At 45.5% G+C, this 17,307-nt stretch overlaps 1 long non-coding RNA gene across 1 annotated transcript in view; it reads right to left on the minus strand.

The window, feature by feature from the left end:
* Positions 1-1,400: 1,400 nt before the first annotated feature.
* The window catches only part of LOC107497995, a 32,635-nt gene continuing 16,728 nt past the window's right edge, over positions 1,401-17,307 (minus strand). The window contains exon 3 of the long non-coding RNA XR_001593930.2: positions 1,401-2,137. This is a non-coding gene — a long non-coding RNA (uncharacterized LOC107497995). The remainder of the gene's footprint in view (positions 2,138-17,307) is intronic.

Below are 17,307 nucleotides of genomic sequence, written 5' to 3' on the forward strand. Positions count from 1 at the left end.
TCTTATCAATAAGTACCTTAAATGGAAGAGAATTATATGTTCTAACCAAAAGAAAGAGTGGCTGAAAGGATAAGAAAACAAGACTCCTACATATGAAAAGGAAGGGACTGGAAAAAGATATTGGTCTGATAGACTTAGAAAGTATTTAAGTCAGTCAGAGAAAGATAAACACTATATGATTTCACTTATATATGGAATCTAAGGAATAAAAAGAACAAACTAATCAAAAATAGACTCACAAATATAGTGGACAATTTGGTGACGGACAGAGGGGAGGGGAGTTTGGGGGACTGGAAGAATGGAGTGAAAGGTTAAAGAAGTACAAATTAGTAGCTGATGGATGGTCATGGAGTTGGGGAGTATGGCATAGGGAATGCAGTTAGCATTAATATGTTGGCTAGGTGGAGGGTCAGGGGAGGAAGGAAGCAATTGTGGGAATCGTTTTACGAACTATATAGATGTCCAACCAATGTACTGCATCCTTGAAACTAATTAAAATAAATTAAATAAAAACTAATATTAAAAAAAAGGTAAAAAAAGAAAAGTAGAATTACCAAATGACCCAGCGATCTCTCTTCTGGGTATCTACTCCCAAAATTTGAAAACATGTATTCGTAAAGATATATGCACCGTGATGTTCATAGCAGTATTGTTTACTGTGGCCAAGAGATGGAAACAACTGAATTGTGCTTCAATAGATGATTAAATAAAGAAGATATGGCACATTTCTACAAAGGAATATTACTTAGCCATAAGAAAAGATGAAATACTGCCATTTGCAACAACATAGATGGATCTTGAGATTATCACGATCTTGAAATTATCAAGTGAAACAAGCCCGACAGAAAAAGTCGAGAATCATATGATATCACTCGTATGTGGAATATAAAACTGAAAGAAACAAACAAGCAGAGACTCAGAAATATGGACAACAGTTTAGTGGTTACCTGAGGGAAGGGGAGTGGAGGCAGGTAGGTTAGAGTAGAGTGGGTCAAATATATGATGACAGAAGGAAATTAAACTTTGGGTGGTAAACACACAATGCAATACACATGTGACATATTGTTGATTGTACAATTGTAACCTCTACGATTGTATTCACCAAGGTCACCCCAATACATTTAATAAAAATTAAAAAAACAAGAGAACATCTCTGGAAACCTGCACGAGAAACTAACAATGGTTGCCTCTAGGAAGGGAACTGGGTGACCAGAGTGGGCAGCAGGAGGAAGGGATGTTCATTTTTACCTTAAGCTATTTTGTTCCTTTTGAATTTTAACTTAGTCAAAAACAGATTTTCATTTAATGTTTTAGAAAATAATAAAAAACAAATTTTCAGAGGCACTTGGTGCCAGGAGGCTTCAGATGCAGCTGTCCCTGCAGCACCCGGACCCCTCCTCCCCAGGAGTGGCCGCCTTTCCCGGTAGGTACTCCAAGCTGCCAACTAGGAACGAAGAAAGACAAACATCTGAAGGCATGCTTACAGAGGTGTAATATTTTGAAAACAAATTTCGTGCGTTAAATCTTAGACCATTTTCTGGTACTTACTGGCAGGCAAGGGGTTCATGCTAATTGCAGGAATTTTACAACCTTATCAGCATGAGTGTCGGCCACACCTTGTCCCTGCACCGTGGAGGTCAGAGTCACAATGACCAGGATAGAGTCTGACTGGGATTTTCACATAGGCCCACTCTTATAATTTTCTCTGACATCCTTGCCATCCTATGGGGCCCAAACCAGCCTTGGCCTGGCTAAGTTACAGTGACACAGAAGGGAGTCTGCTGGGAGACCACACAGGAGGGCCCCGTCCACCTCCGCTGGGCTTGGCTCCTTCTTCTCAAGCACAGCCATCCATTACTTAGCAATGTCTCTATTTTTATTGTGCTCATCAAACTGCAGTGTTCTTCATTTTCATCTCATTATTGTTGGTGGGGTCATCCGGAGGCCTCGTTGTCCAGGAGATGGCGAAGGAGGCTGCATACTCAGCTGTCTTCCCAGTCATGCCTAGTCTATCATCTGACAATACACCGTCTCTCTCTTCCGGTTGCAGGGTGACCACCAGAGCCCATTGGTTATGCTCGCTCTTCCTCTCTCCGGAATCGTCTGATTAAATCAAACTTCCCTGCATTGATCCTTCCTTGCTCAAACAGAAAGGAAGAAACATATCTATATTTTATAGACAAATGTATAATTGATAGACAAAACAGAACATCCATACAAATCCTCTGTGTGAGTCTTTAAGGGGAGAAAAATGTCTCCAGGTAACTGACTGCAGTATTAGAAGCACATGGAATAGAAACACTCCTGCCCTAAAGAACACATGTTGCTGCTCTTTCCCCAACTAGTGTGACAACTAGTGTGACAACTAGGGGGCTGCGGTAAGAAGAGAAGTCCTCAAGGAATAAAGCCCCATCCCCCTACTTTTGTCCCAGACTCCACTGCAGCAACTTGAAACAGGTTAGTGTCTCAAGGAAGTAGCCACAGGGAAAAAGAGGGGGCAAGGCACTGCTGTTGAGAGGAACTGACGCCCTTTGCCTCTGTCCCCAACAGTATTTCCATCTGAGGGTCCTCCGCCTCCCTTTTCACACTCTGCTCTCCTATGGCAGGGACAGAGGGCCCAAGCCCCAAGCTGTCACACATGTGCCTTTCCTCAAGTGGTCTCTCTCTCTCCCTCTCCCCACCCCCCCCCCCGCCCCCAGAGCTGCCTGCCCCTTCTCATCCTATGAAACTCTGATCTCAAATGTTGCTTCTTTAGTGAACACTTCCTGGACCCCTACACTGTACTCCTTTGACAGTTAAACGCGATTTCCTCAAAGGTCTTGTGAAACTTCGTTCCAGGATTGTTGTAGTGAGTTGTCCACTGTCTGACTTCCACTGCTTTTGTATCACTAGGTGCCTGATACACAAAACATAGCTTAGTTGAATAGTACTAAATCCAGGGGGATAATTTGAGACAATTATGTAAAACACCTAAGAACTGATGGTTTGCTTTGTGCCAGGCACTGTGCTGAGAACTTCACAGACACAATCACCCTCCATCCTCACCACAACCCAAGAAATAGGTGCTGTCACTCCCCACCCTACGGAGGAGGAGTTAGAAGGGGGTAAATAACTTACTCAAGGCCACGCCCACGTGGGTAGAAATTGATAGAAATTTGACTTAAATCCAAGTCTATTTGATTCCACAACATTTATTCATTTCTTAAATGTTTTGAATTCAAAAATAATACCTGCACGTGGCAAGGAATAAAAAGAATCCAAACTCCATTAAAGGATAAAAAGTAAGTGACCCTCCTACTCATATGAACAACCCCATTCCCAGCACCAACCACTATGGTCAACTTCCTTTTTCCTTCTAAAAACACTCTGTGCATATACCCCTCTGTAGCTTCGCCTTTACTACACACAGTAACATACTCTACATATTATTCTATACCTTGCTTTTTTCTCATTTAACTTATATCCCGGAGATTATTCCATTATCAGTATTTATAGACCAAGGCCCATTCTTTTTAATGATACAGAATATTCCATAAATGGATATACCATAATTTATTTAATCATCCCCTGTTGATGAACATTTGTGTGGTTTCCTGTCTTTTGCGATTATTCATGAGGCTATAAAGTTTATGCTTGTCTGTAAGTCTCAACACAAGTTATCTTACATTACATGTCAATCCTCGGTCCTTCCAGAATTTTTGGCAGAACAAATGAGGTAGGGATCCAGTACAGACGCTAGCCACTATACTGTACTATGGCCAAATATCTTACTTGGCACACAGTAGGTGCTTGTGAATGGTTACCAGTGACAATGGTGATGGTGATCATCACATCAGCATCCACTACAGCGCATCAGGATATGTTTGTTGAACACAGGAGCATGCCACTAATCCACAGCATTAAGGATGGCTACCTAGAAGTCTTCTAACCCTCGAAGTTACTATGTCCTAAAAGTCACTTGCCCATCAGAATGAATGAATTTGCAAAACTTCCTACAAGCAGGCTTTGATGTGGGGAGGGGAGAAGAACATCATGTTAATACAGTGATAGAATGTACCAGATGGTGATGATCCGGGGTGGACAAGTTTCTGAAGACAAACTCCAGGCAGTCTGTATAATGCATTCCTTGAGGGCTAGTTCAGAAGAACCACTGTTAGCAGATGCAGGCTACTTAGGATGACCAAAGGCTGGTGGGAGTGGAGGCATGTACTTGTGTTAAGCGAGGTGATGGGGCCAGGAGGCAAGGCCAACAGGAGTCAGACCAGATCTATGAACGCAGAAGTGAACCTTTGGTTATGCGAAAACATAAAGGGCCTATGGTGGGCAGTTGGAGGCTTAGGTTCTGTGCCTGGTGGGTAGAAGATGTAGAATACCACCAAGAGAAATGTAAGCTGGAAACACCATCAACTATAAGGATTGTTTGAGTCAGGAGATGCAATCTTACCCATGTGGGTTGAAGTGCAAACCCCATCAGCTGGGGATCCCACAGTAACAGAGTGGAGCAGAGGCTGTTCCTCAGACCCTGGACTGATGGGAACCAGCAAAACTCCAGCTGGGCAGGAGTGAGGCATCTGCAGAGAGTAACTGAACAGTAAGGTGTGTTCCTAGGCCCTGTCAATTTGTTTAATTCTCATAACAACCTTACAAGTTTATCTCGATTTTACATAGGAGAAAACTGAATCACAGAGGGGTTGACCCTCCAGAAGTGAAGTCATATAACTTACAACTTTTATCAGAATTTGGTCATCAGTTTAACCCTTAGGGATACTCTTACAAATCACTTGCTGTCCCCTAAGATGTGGCTTTCGAAAAGGGATCCCCAGGGAAGGATGACCAGCCCCTAGGTATGTCTGTGACTTTCTTAAGTCACTCCAGGGACAGGCAGATCTCAGTGCCACGCTGCTTCTCCCCAACTCTCCGGGGCGAGGATTGCAGTAGAGACATAAGCTGCTTCGCTGAATAACCCAACTGTGGAATAGTGGTAGTAAGAGCACTGGACTGAGAGCCAGGAAGGCCAAGGCCAGAGGACAGATGGAATGGAGAGAGAGCCCAGGAGGAAGGACGGAGATGGGCAAGGCTATGACCCAGCTCTGCAAAGTAACCAGCTATGGGCTGAACACAGCGGTCACTGCATCCATCTGTGTTAGGCAGGATCAAGCAGGAGTCAGGCAAATGCTGGAGACGAGCAGGGAGGGTACAGCAGACCTCTGGCCTCATACCACAAACAAATTGCACCCATTGAATAAGCCAGCATGTCTAAACATGGGGATCAGGACTCTCTGTGCTTCAACATGGCAACAAGTTCTTCGTCTCCACCATCCTGGGAGGAGTTTTCTGTAGAAAAGCACTTGCTCAGTGGAAGATCATCTAGGAACAGGCTGCTTCTTCCCCGCTACCTCCACTCTCCACCCAGGGCTAAACAGATGTGCCCTGCCGTAAACTGTCGTGTGTCTAGGCATGCATCAGCTGGCCTGGTTAGGAACAAGCAAAAAAATGGAGTCTGGAAAAAGAATGAAGCTGATGCCTTTGGCAGCACAAGACCTCAATGCCACCAGACCACCCATCACGCCTATTCATCCCATGCTGTTCACAGAGAGGAAGGTAGTGAAGAACCAAGCAAATTCCCTTTCATCGACCGCACCTGTGAAAACCACCATGTTCCTCGCAGGTCTCTGACCTTGCTCTGGTCTCCCAGGTGCTTTGGAGCTGCCCTTCCATCCCCCACAGATTGTCATGGTGCCTGCTGCTCAGATTCTTTAGTGGACAGAGTGGCAGACTGTCTCCATGGCAATAAAAAGAGACTGCGGAAAAAGGATATTAGCCTTGGAAATTAACTCACAGGAACACTCCTGGGAAATGGGCTCCTCTTAAGGATCACCAGAGATTCCCCTCCTGAAGACAGGTCCTGAGCCTTTCTACCGGACTGGGAAGCCCAACTTTCCAACGGCAGTACTATCATCTTTTTCTGCCCTTCAGCATCTGAAGATGCCAACTGCAGACTCCAGGCTGCACCAGTACAAACTGCAGGTCGGAAGGGTGTGGTTGAGATACGGTACACGCCAGTTAGCATTCCACAGCTAGGGCCCTTGCCCTCCGTGCTCCTCCTGGTCCCTCCCCACTCCTCCCCACAGTCTCGCTCCCCTCCGACAAGACCCTGTGCTCACTCCTCTCTGCTGAAGTGTGAGCGGACACAGCTGAAAAATGATGCCTCCCTTCCCCCCTACTCTTAGTGTGTTATCACAGGACCTTTGATAAGAAGACTAACAGGTCTCTACTGGTCCACTACAGTCTTTGGGAGACAATTCTCTGCCCTGCGTAGGTGTCTTTCTCTTCTGCCTTTTGTATCACAAATCTTGGCTTTGGCACAGTTCAAGCTCACAGTACTACTGCAGGGAGGTCACTAGTGCTTTTGGAAACTCCCAGTCGCTTTCTAAGTTGATGCTTGCACACCTGGAATCAGGTGGAGTTAGGTTAAGAGAGATGGCCTTTCTACCTCTGCCTCCCAGTCAGGAAGCATTCCCCACCCACCTCGGTTGTTTAACCAACCCTTTTCTCCCCATCAGTGCTTGCTTTCACAGAAGTATCAGAAGCCCATTCACCCCTGATTGTGACTAACAGTAAATCGAAGTGCATTCTCTCAGGGACATCAGAAGTTAAATGGTAAAGAAGGAGTGAAATTTCATGCGGAATTTCATGCACCGGTTCCAGGGAGAGCGCTACTACAACAGTAATTTGGACTTTACTTTTAGAAAAAGAAAAAAGCGATATGGATCTTAGTTTCTCCAAAGTATTTCCGTACACGTGCTGACTCCTTTAAACGATAAAGGGAGTTTAGCTTCTGTCTCTAAAGTCAAGGAATGTGATTTCTCATGAAATCCTGCTATACAAAAGCTAGATGTGGTGTCACCATAAGGGACTTTACCTTCACTGCCTAATGTCACTGCCTCTTTCCTAGGAGCTCAAGAGCACAGCCTATGCCACCATCACATCTAACAGAGCTGCCTGCAGTGGGCAACAGCTCCCCAACCTGCCTCTTCCTTATCACCTCTTAGTGACCCAGGGTGTCTCCTGGTGGTGTAGCCGCGAGCCCCCGAAAGACACACGGACCACCAGAACTCAGTGAGTTATAGGGAACACACTCATTATTCACCCAGCTGGGTCTGCCGGGGGTACACAGACTCCAAGTTAAGCAGCCCCAAAATGTAGAGGTATGGGGTTTTTAAGCTCGAAATCCTATTCTTTATTCTGTCTAAACACAAAGGTCTATTTTTCTTTTATTCATTACCTGTCGACCCACACTAAATAATATGACTCTCTATTCACTCCCCGACAGCACACTAGCAAATGATACTTGCTAGGGAAAAAGTTGAAGTCAGGAATAACGGCACAACGATGGTCAAAGTGGGAGTGATATTCTCTTGTGGACGAACCATGGTAAAGGGTCTTTCTTAAATTCATGGCCACTAACCTTAGGAGGATGTTTAGTGATGCCCTTCAATCCTGCTTTACTTCCGTAGCTGATTCACTTGCTCATATTCTTATAAACCATCATTTCATAACTTCTTTCTTCCAACTTCAAACATCTCTCACTTTCTCACATTTCCCCAATGACCTTGCTTCTGATTGTCCTGAGGCTATAGAAGCAATCTGAAAAATATTGCCAATGCCTACCTATGTTGCCAGCTCTCTGCTTTCCCTTCTGTTACAGCAGATAAACTGTCAGTGCTGGGCTGGAAAGCCAACACTTCCACCTTTGCCTTAGGTCCCATTCCTTATCACCTCAAAGATATTGTCCTCTACTGGATCACTCCCATCAGCATACAATTTGTTTATCTCCTATCTTTTTGACAAGGCCTCTCCTGGACCCTCTGCACCAGGTGGCAGGATTAAGTGGACTCAGTGAGTTGGAACATCTGAGCCCAGGGAAAGCTGATGGGCGGGTCCCGGTCTGACCTGTGCAGCAGGTTCATCTGAGGGACAGTGAGGAGCCCTTGCCTAGGAAAGACAGAGAATCTCAGCAGCAGGAACCGGTCGCCAAAGAGAAGCACCACCACCAATATATGTGCCCACCACCAGATGTAAGGACACAAATGACTGACAGAGAGCAGAGACCTTATGATTTTGGGTCCTGCCAGAACAGAGACTTACTCTCTCAGCTCTGTTTCATGAGCCTGCAGCAGTGCCTGGCACTTAGCAAGCTGTCAATAAATATTTGCGGAATCAATGCAAAAGGGGTGGGAAGAGAAAAGAAAGCAGAAAGAGCTAATGAACTAGCTTTAAACTCACACAGACCAGAAAGGAGCTTCAGGGCACATCTGGGGCACACCTGTGGTCAGGCCTGGCCCAGCGCCTGAGGTTACAGTAACTTTAGGGGGGAAGGGAGAGGCTCGGTGGCGCCTGCTGGAGCCCAGTACAGAGCTAGCACCTCAGCCCCTCAGCCAGCTCCGAAGGGCTCTCACCTTGTCCCACACCTGCTCACTGGTCCCCAGGATGCTCCCCACCAGGGGGTTGACTGCAGCATTCCACACCAGGAAGTCCACGCCCCCGCTGTGCTCCAGGGCCTGCAGGGAGGGGTGATATGAAGGGCGGGGTGAGTGTGGAGATGTGGAGATGACGGCCTGAGGAGACCAGCCCAGCTGCATGGGCCATCGAGGCAAAGCTTGTGGATTAGACAGTGTCTCAACCCGGAAAGGTGACAGGCTCCGTGAGAACCAACTCTTGCTGAAGGTAAGTGCCCTGGCCAGGCCAGGGGCAGACTGTCTTCGCTGAGGGCCTCAGGGGAGGAAGGTCTTCTCCGGGAATCTCTCTGCGGGCTTGGGATGAGAAAATTCCTTTAGACCCCTCTTTACCCATAGTCCTCTCAGGGTGTGGGATTAGGGGGTGAAAGGGGGAGAGTCCTCTCATGAACATGCCACTTTCCAGAGAGACAGTATCTGCTCAGTTCAACTGTGAGCAATCGTGGTCTCAGGAGGTGTTCTCGGGCCTCTGGCCCCCCATCCTGGTGTCTGTTCCTCGCAGGGCTGAGCAGTGATGAAAAGGGTTGGCATGTTCTCCTCCCTGTGTCCTTGTGTTCCTTGACCCCGTACTGCGGCTTCCAGCCACTCCTGGTGTGGGCCTTCCCAGCTGGGCACATAGTGCCCATAATGCTCATCCCATGCCTTTGAAGCACTGACGCGGCCCGGCCACACCGTGCTGCTTCCAGCAGCTGATCATCACATTAGCCCCTTCCGGGACAAGGAGCTCAGAATGGTGAAGCCCGTCAAGTGGACATCTCATCAATGAGGCTGTGTCCGCTCTACAACCCTGAAGTCCTTTTCTGGAAGCTAGGGTCCCTGTGAGAAGTCAAGACTCACAGGGTAACCAGGGCACTAACCCATCAGTTTGACCCCGTGACTGCAGCTACCCAGTTGGTTAAGACACCCTTTTGGTCTGTCCCATTGCTACTCATCCACAGAGAGAGCCCAACACCAGGATGAAAAGCCCCAGTGGACCCAGGCTGCTACTCAGAGCATGGTGGCCAGTACCTGGTCTGCTTCCTGTGGAATTCGGCCCTTGGGGATAGAATTGATTTCACTTATCTCGGCTGCCCCCAGTGAGCTTAATGAGAATCTACCCCCAACTCCTCCAGACAGACAAGGCCAGCAGCAAACGGTGGGAGAGAGTCAGGCCAGCCAGGATACTTTTCAAATATGTGAGCCTTAGGTAGGAAGCCTCTCCATGAAAATTCTCTTTTTATAAAACAGGCAAATTAGCATATGAGGTCCAAGATTCAGTGGACAGGATTATTTTCCCATTTGTTTCATAAGCAAGCACTGAGCACTTGCAACGTGTCAGGCAGTGGGCAGTAGGTGTCAGGGCGCCCCGGTGAACCACAACTCCCACCCCCCATCCACGGAGCTTCCCCAAGGAGGCAGGGGGAGGCCAGACACCAAACAAGTTATTGCACCCATTCTTAAGTCTAATGAACTGCTTCTAGTCAAGAAAGCAGAAACAAATAGAAATTCTCATTCATGGCTGGAGGGAGTGTAGCATGACCACTTTGGAAAACAGTTTGGTGCTTCCCAGGGACACTGAACACACAGCCCTCCCACCACAGTCTCACACCTGCAGAGGGCACTGCCTGTGCACCAAGAGCCTGTACACAAGCGAGTGTTCACGGCGGCGTCCTTTATAATTGCCTCAAACTGGAAAAAAGCCCAGATGCCCATTAATGGTAGAAAGGATGAACAAATTGTGTTGCATTGATGCAATGGAATACTATGCAGCAGTGAAAATTAATGAACTGACGCTACAATAAACAACATAAATGAATCTAAAAAAGATTGTTGAGGGAAAGAAGTCACCAGCAAAAGAATAAATTACGTGATTCCACACATACAAGTTTCAAAAATAGGCCAAACAATTGTATGTTGTTTAAGAATGCGAACAGGTGAAAGGAGAATAGCAAGGCGGTGACTACCACAAAAGTCAGGAGAATGGGAATTTCTGGGGTAAAAGGGGGTTTATGATTAAGAAGGGGTAAATCAAGGGGCTTCTGGGGTGTTGGTGGTGTTCTATTTTATGACTGAGTGATGGCTACATGGCGAGATATGTGTCTTATATGCATATGTGTGTGTGTATGCATGTATGTACACACATATTTTTATGTATGTGTTATATTTTACCATAAAATGTTTACAAGATTACTTGCTCATGGTAAATTTTAAAACTCAAAACAGTTTAAAAGTAATTCAAAAACTGAAACTCTCAGTTCTCTTTTCAGAGGCAAACTTCTCAGTGTCTTGAATGTTTTGTCAACGATGTTTTTGCGCAAAGAACTTTGTTTTCAACAACAAGCTTTCTGTGTATAAACACTCAGTTCACAAAGGGCACAGCCTCCCAGGCAGTAGAGGGAGCAGAGGATCAGAGCGCAGCTCTGCTCTCTCCCTCTTTGCAGCCCCAGAGCCCTGCCAAGCCTGAGACACAGGGTGCTCAGTCAGGCCAGTAGAGTAACGGGGTGTACCACAAGTTCTGATCGTGTTGGGACAGTCATCACTGGGTTAGTTGCAGATAGATAGTACTTGGAAAAGGGGGGAGGGTTTGACAGGGGAAGCAGTGGGATAGGTTCTTCAATCTAGTGGGACAGACTGCGAGGAGGAGCAGGTGTGACTGTCCAGAGGAGGAGAGAACAGGGACACCTCTGTGCCTGAGGTGCAGAGGACAGGGCACTCGTGACTGAGAAAGTTGACCATAGCTCTGATTATTTGCGTTACATCTGTGCCACACTGTGCTGAAGTGGAACTATCTGAAGGGAGGCTGTGAGGAACCTGAGCTGGCCACAGCAGCCCCCAAGCCAGGGGAAGGGTAGAGACCTAGCCCCCAGAATGCCCTCTGGAGAGATGGGCTCACCCCTGTAGATATGCATAGATGCAAAGGCAAGGTGAGACTCAAATATGAAGACATCTCCCCATGAACTAGAAATACGGCAGAGATGCTTGTTTAGGGGAGCCTCTTTAAACTAAATCCAGATTTCCCAGCTTCACATCACTATGACCCCAGAGTCTCCTGCCTCCCCCAGTGTGAGATTCCCATTCATTTGCTCAGGAGCCCTGCCCAGTCCTGAATCTGGAAACTGATCTGCTTCCTGTGGAAAGAAGTAGGGAAGGAATGGTTGGAGCAAGAGCTTATGGAAGACACGCAGGGACTTGGACTGTACTTTTCATGAGGGACAGTGTCAAGGAGCTGAAGGGAGGCACTCTGGCAGCTTTGGGCCAAGAGGCCAACAGATGGGCATTTTCAGGAGGCTCAGGTGTGGGCTGACTCTGTCCACAGACCCTCATCAGTTCCAGACCTGCTCTGGCCACTCCATCACCAAGGGACTCCTGGTTACTAAGCAACCCTTGCCAGTACCTACTGCATCTTCCCTCGTTTCTTAGCAACCCTTGCATAACCCAGTTCCCTCGAGTTAGGAGCTGGTATCTGTAAATGATAAGTGGATGGGTGCTGCTCAGGAATTGTGGAGAAATTTCAGATTAAATATCAGTTCATATCGGCGTCATAATGAAGGTCACCAAATGCTCTGTTTTGGGAGGGACAGCCTTGGTTTTTAATTTATGTCTCTTCTGATACCATATTTCCAAAACATCCTTTGCAGGTCCTAGACCTTCTTGCTTTTTTAACTAGCTACTTTCACTTCTCTCTCTCTCTCTCTCTCTCTCTCTTTCTCCCCCTCTGCACCCCTCCTTCCCTCTCTCTCCCCTTCCCTCTCTCTCACTCTCTCTCCTTTCTGCAAGGTCATATCTATAGCCTTTCAATTCTAGGAGATGATGGGTTTCCTCTTCTAATTGCTCTGTCTTTCCTAAATATGACACCAGATTCCAAACACTGTTATGACCTCTGGGAGACTCCTCTCCCCACAGCTTGGAGTACAGATTAACACCATCAGATGTCAGGAGAATTGGTTTCCTTAGCTGGGAGAGCCCCAGGAAAAAGACTAGCCTTTTGTCGGGACAGGGCAACCCCTGCTGGAAGGCAAGAGTTATAGCATCTCGGAGAAGCTCTTACCATCTCTTGGCAAGTCTGGGGCTGTCTCCTCTCTAGCCTACAGCAGTTCTTACTAAGACCTGCTCATCTGAACTTGCTCCAAGGTGGTTTGGGAAAAGCTGCCCTACTAGTAAAGAAAAGTAGCTCTGGCCTGTTGCAGGTAAAGTGTGGAGATACTAGTCAGGCTTCTTTAGAGATACAGTTCCCTTTTCCCATTCAAGGTCCCTCTTCTGGGACCTGAGATTGAGCACCTTACAAGGGCCCAGGCCCTGGCTCGCTGTCCCCTCAGTTTCGTTTATGCTTTACTCTGCAGCAGTCAGCTGGGCCAGCTGGGCCAGAGTCAAAACAGGTCTGGGGAGCTTAGACTGGCCTCTGAGACTGACACAGCCCACTCTGATTCCCCTTTTCATAATGATAAATCCAGATGCCCAAATATAAAAGTAGGGAAGCTGAATGGAGACACGCTCAACCTACTCCAATCTCGTAAGTAGATGGCCTTCGCCACTGGGTCCAAAGAGAGAAAAGAAGGGAAAAGAAAAAGGAAAGAAAATAAAGATTAGGGGAGAAACATGGAATAGTTTGAAACATGGAGAATCAGGAAGCTGAGACTTGGGAGATGTCAACGGAAGCTGTGTGATCTTGGGTAACTCTGTTCCCCTCTCTGGCTCCCACTGTACTTGAGTAAGATGAGGAGCTCAGCTGGGTGGTCCTATAGGCTCTGATAGTCCCAAGAGCTTTATTATGAGAATCAAGGAAGAAATAAAGACTGAGCTGCAGACAGAGCCAGGGAAAAAGGAGTATCAGCAGAAAAAGTAAAGAAGAGCAAAGGTGGGCAGTTCCAACATCAAGAACCCTGACCCGGGCAGCCTCAGCCACACTGTCCCTGCCCTGGGCCGAGGTGATGCCAGCTCACCCTTACCTGGCTGTGCTGCTGTCTTTCTTGAGTGTGGCCCAGAGCCTCTCCATCGTGGAGTCCACAGCTGAGTGAGAGGATGTGAGTAGGCAGCAGACTGGGTTTTAGGCGCTGCTGATTCTATTTGAAAAACCCAAAGATGCCTGGAATTTACAGTTCTGGCATTAAGAAAGATGATGGTGAAAAAAAGCCTTTCCCATTGCTGGAGAGGTGGTGAGGAGAAACCTGGAGGACAGTGTAGGACTTGTTTCTAAATAATATTCTGCGGAATGCTGCACATACCACTGACCAAGAACCCAGTCCTGTCAGTCCAGCTGTGCCCAGACCCTCACATACAGCAGACACAGGCAGACCCAGACACAGACAGTCCAAGCAGGCTTCAGACCCCACACTGTGGAAGAAGGGGCAGGCAGGGCAGGCAGCCTGTAGGCCTATCTGGCTGCAGAGACAAACCTGGGTACAAAGCCATGAAGACATGTCTACCAACACCAAAAAGAGACCACTGGCCTCAGTTGCAAAGCCAGTGAAGCAGCTCCTTTCTACAGAATCAGGGCTCTGGCACTTCACAAAATTAATGGCTGTAGAGCTCCAGATCTTTCTCCTGTGTCCAGGTCTCCACCCAGCACCCAGGCTGTCACCTGGGCTCAAATATTTAATGAGCACCTACTTCATGCTGGGCACAGTGTTAAGTTCTGTGAACAGAAAAATAATGGCACAGTTCTCACCCTCGATAAGCTTACAGCCTAATGAAGGAATCAAATAAGAGCAGTGTAGAGTGCTACGTGACAAAATAGATATAGGTTTGAGGCTCAGAGGGGCATCCAAGGAGAGCATGGGGCCAGCCGCACAGAGATGCTGATGGACTATTTCAGAGGAAGCACAGTTGAAGAAATTGTCCTGGCACTCAGAAGAGCAAGTCAGCTATCAGTAGAATGATTTGAGAATTATGGTCATAGGCAGAAGCAGCCCCATTAAATAAATGTAATATCCCAACAAAGTAAATAAAGTGGAAAGAGAGGAGATTCAAAGTTAGAAGTGTGGTAGCCAGCCTCTAATCTAGTCCCCATGATCCCGGTGGGCCAGCATGCACACCCTTCTGTAACTCCCTCCCACATCATGCCAGAGTTGGCAGAAGTAATGGCATGTCACTTCTGAGGTTAGGAAATATAAGACAGTGTTTCATCTTGGGCCCTTGCTATCTGTTTTTCCCTTCTTGGATCACTCCTGGCTGCCACGTTGTGAGGACTCCTATAGTAAGACCCACGTGCCTGCCAACAACCATGAGTGAGCTTGGAGGCACAACTCTCCACTCCAGCCCAGCCTTTAGATGACTGCAGCCCCGACGGACGGCTGAACCCTAATCTCATGACATACCCTGAGCCAGAACCACCCAGCGACACTGCTCTCATTCCTGACTCTCAAAAACTGTGGGATAATAAAATGTCAAGCTGCTAAGTATCAGTAATGTGTTATATAAGAATAGGTAACTAGTACAGGAAACTCAGAGAAAACTAACTCATTGAAGAGATAGAATAGAAAATCCTAAAACACAAGATTTTAAAAAATAACATAGCCACAATTAAAACAGTGTTGTATTGATAGTGAACAAACAAATCAAAAGAACAAAAGAAAAGGCTCAGAAATAGATATTAACACAGTGGAGAATTTAATATATGATAAATTTAATATATGATAGATATATCTATCTTTTTTCTCACTAATTTCAAACCAGAGAGAAAAAAAATTTATCAATAAATAATGCTGAGAAAACTGGATAGCTCTCTGGGGGAAAAGAAATTAAATTATAAATTAAATTATGCCTTCCATACCACACACCAAAATAAATTTCAAATGGATCCAAAATTTAAATGTAAAAAATAAAACCATAAAAACGACAATAATTATCATTTGTTAAAATTCCGGGAACTGTAAGTTAAATTGTGTGCATTTTATTTTAACTACAGTATACTTTAATAAAGTTTATTTAAAAAAAAAAAAAAGGACAAACCAAGGGCAAACACTAGTAGGTCTGATGTCTTTAAAAAAGCAGGATTTGTCCATGAGAATTGACAGCCCTGGATCCTGACCTAGACTCAACCCCTTTCTTCTCCCCTGGTAACACTTCCTCAGCCTCTCCTAGGCAGAGATGATTCAAAGTTGATTTTCTATTGAATGAGAGACTATCTTCACAGAGTTGAGACCTATACGAAGCACAGCATCCCTTTGTTTTAGCTTCTATAGTGGGTTGAAGCATCCTCTGATCTTTGTTTCTGGAATGATGCTATAGACTGAATGTTTGTGTCTCCCCACCTCAAAAAAATTCATATATTAAAACTTAATCCCCAATATGTTGTTTTTTGGAGGTGGGGTCTTTGGGAAGTGATTAGGTCATGAGGGTGGAATCTCGCAAATAGCATTAGTGTCCTTATCAGAGAGACTCTAGACGGGTGTCTCACTCCTTCCTCTGTGTGAGGTCACAGCAAGAAGAGAACATTCTATGAACCAGGAAGTCGGCCCTCACCAGACACCAAATCTTGTGCCTTGATCTTGGACTTCTCAGCCTCCAAAACTGTGAAAAATAAATGTTTATTGTTTTAAGGCACCTAGTCTGTGGTATTTTTGCTATGGCTGTCTGATGAGACCAAGACAGAGAGGTTACTCAGTTGATTTAGTAGTTAGTTGATTGGTTGTTCGGAAGGTTAGTTAGTTCACAATTTGGGGAGATGAAAAATGCAAGAGAGATTTCTCTGTGGGAAAAATCTGAAAGAGAGAGGAAGAAAAGGAAGAAAAAAAAAAACGAGAGAAGAAAAGAAGGGGAAAATCTAAAGGTTTGTACCTTCGAGGAAGATATTGATCATGGTGAAATTGCTCAAGAGAAAGAGTGGGAAAAGAAAAAAATGGGGAAAGTAGTATATGTACATTCTCCTGATGGAAAAGGAAAGAGATGATGGAGAAGAAAGTCTGGCAATGACCTTTTGGCACCTCAAGGAAACTCCTTAGTAGCCATGGGGTAATGTGGAGAGACGGGGACCTGGCCAGAGCTCAGAAGGTAGGAAATGTTACCAGCCTCATGGTGGCTACAGGAGAGTTATGCAAGCCTAACCCCAAAGACTGCATTTTGTAGAAGCCTATATGTTTTAAAACAAAAACAAAAGTGGTAACATTTTATAACCTTCCTCCAATTCCCTCCCCCAGCTCACCCTTTTTACCATAACATCTCAACCTTGACAAGCTGTAAAGGCATTTATTTATCAGAAGAGTCAGCTTGCCAACATGACTTTGCCCCCAATATCTAAGCATCTTGGATTTTCAATGTAGTAAATTTTAACTTCAAATAAACAACGAACAATTTTTTAGTATATATATGTCCCAAATATTGCATGGAACATACTTATACGAAAAAACTTATTTCTGGTTTATCTGAAATTCAAACTGACCTGGGCATCCTGTGTTTTATCCCGCAACCATACCCTTTCACCCACAGAACAGTGACAACTGTCAGTTTATGAATTGACATGAAAAACAATCAAAGTTGTATAAATCTTACACATCACCCAGGAGAAAGACAAAGACAAAATATTATTTATAAAATATATTTAAATCACACCAATAATACAAGTATACAATCTCCTTATAACCATTTTTTAAAAATATAAAGTAAATGTTCTCCATTAGTAAGCCACCAAATACCCTTCTAAAAAGTAACCACAGTTAATGTATGTTCTTCTAGAACTTCTCTATATACTTGCATACATATATATAAGTATAGAATATGTGGATTTGTTTTGTGTGTTTGCATGGATCATATTGTAAACCCTGTTCCATTGTTCTGCAGCTTGTTACATGACAGTACATATAGATCTACCTCATTG

The sequence above is a fragment of the Rousettus aegyptiacus genome, unplaced genomic scaffold (genome assembly GCF_014176215.1).
Source record: "Rousettus aegyptiacus isolate mRouAeg1 unplaced genomic scaffold, mRouAeg1.p scaffold_m13_p_3, whole genome shotgun sequence".
NCBI lineage: Eukaryota > Metazoa > Chordata > Mammalia > Chiroptera > Pteropodidae > Rousettus > Rousettus aegyptiacus.